The 1,797-nt window shown below is 40.3% G+C and overlaps 1 long non-coding RNA gene across 1 annotated transcript; it reads left to right on the top strand.

The window, feature by feature from the left end:
• The first annotated feature begins 239 nt into the window (after window positions 1–239).
• On the top strand, window positions 240–782 carry LOC112588496 (uncharacterized). The gene is made up of 3 exons (XR_003112888.1): window positions 240–270; window positions 510–592; window positions 760–782. It is a non-coding gene; the product is annotated as an uncharacterized LOC112588496 (long non-coding RNA).
• The last annotated feature ends 1,015 nt before the right edge of the window (window positions 783–1,797 follow it).

Here is a 1,797-nt window from a genome sequence, read left to right as displayed (position 1 = left end):
TTGCAACTTGTTCCTCATCAGCTTTCTTGAAAGCTTCATGTCTCATTTGAATTTTCAATGTTGGAACTAAAATATTGAGATAAATATCCCATATCAAAATATTTCCGTATTTCCGATTTACCTCGATCATAGATATTCTCTCTCCACCACAGATTATCAACTGGGAAAACTACATTTCTGTTTTAGTTGTTGCGGAAAGTAACAACAATCCGGCAGATGCGGATGCCGTACCGGTGGATCCGGTTCGGGCCAAGCAGAGTCGATCGGAAGGTAAAGTTTACAAGTTTCCTATACATCTGTGTTCAACCCTTTACGATCTTTGCCTTTGCAACTTGTTCCTCATCAGCTCTCTTGAAAGTTTCATGTCTCATTTAAATCTTCAATATTGAAATATAAATATTGAGATAAAAATCCCACATCAAAATATTTCCGTATTTTCGATTCGCCCGATCCAAGATATTCTCTCTCTACCGCAGGTTATTAACCGGGAAATTATTTTTCTGTTTCAGTTGTGCGGAAAACAACAGCAATTCGGCGGACGCGGGTGCCGCACCGAAGGATTCGGTTCGGGCCAAGCAGAGTCGGCTTGAAGGTAAGTTTACAAATTTACTATAATCCTCTGTTTGACTCTTGGCGATCTAGAGCTGGGATATAATTTCCGACTCGACTTGAATTACGATCGCAAAGGGTAAACTACAATTTTACTCGCCCGCACTCGTTGGTCTGATCTCATAAACGAATGTGAATTTTTTGTTACAGAGTTGAAGCGGAACGTGGCCGGCTCTGACTGCAAGTCGTTTCGGTGAGTAAATGCAAAATAAAAAGAAAAACAAAATTCCGCATGACGGATATGGTGTGACCAGATGAAATATCGTTCAAGTCAATGCGAATTGCAAATAGATTCTTGCATGTGTGTGTTTGTGACGTTGAATTCAATACATTGCTCGAAACAATTAGGGAATTATTTGATCGCGATATCCTGCATTACATACGAGATTTAAAATAGTGAATGATTCTCTATTGATATTCAGTCATCTGAATAAGAAATATTCTGTACAACCGCGATGTACAAACACGAAATCGTCATCAGCTGCTTTATTTTTATTTTTCAAGCGGGCCGCAGAATTATTTAACGATATAATTATTTGACAATATTCAATTGTCCGTGTAAAATATATTCATACGCATAAATGCCGATACCGTTGCTGCTTTTCTTTTATTTGCAAAACAGGCTGTAGAATTATATGGCAATATTGTCCATTCATCACGATCCCTATTGTCTCGAGTAGCGTATAATGCGCGCACAGATTGCGCAAGCGCACGCCGAGCTTGAGGTATCCTCGCTCGCGTGCCTTTGAATATCGCGACCGCGGTTATCAAAATACGCATTTTTACCCGTGCTCCAACAAAGAAGACTTAAATTCTCATTTCGCCAAAGTATCGCGAACGTAAGCTTCGTCGTGACGGAACTATCATGCGTGAAAACGTTGCCCCGCTTCTCTATTTTTGCGTTCCCTTGAAGCGACCGGTTTTTGATTGTCTAATCTTTCCTCACGTGCATTCGTGAATATTGCACTCGTAGATATCGATAATACCGCATTTTCGTGACTTTTCCGATGCAATCGCGAAAAGCGCCGTAAAAGTCCGTTGGACGAGTCCATAAATTTTCACACAGTTTTTGCTCTTTGCCGATCGAGTTTATAAAGTCCGTTTCGCAGCGCATAAAAAGTTTCCACCGATGTCGACATAAAACGTTCGTTATTTGACGCAAATATCGCCGCTCTAATACAAATATCG

The sequence above is a fragment of the Harpegnathos saltator genome, unplaced genomic scaffold (assembly GCF_003227715.2).
Source record: "Harpegnathos saltator strain DR-91 unplaced genomic scaffold, Hsal_v8.6 scaffold230, whole genome shotgun sequence".
Classification (NCBI taxonomy): domain Eukaryota; kingdom Metazoa; phylum Arthropoda; class Insecta; order Hymenoptera; family Formicidae; genus Harpegnathos; species Harpegnathos saltator.
Note: the sequence above shows the minus strand (reverse complement) of the source record. Positions and strands in the feature narration are given on the sequence as shown.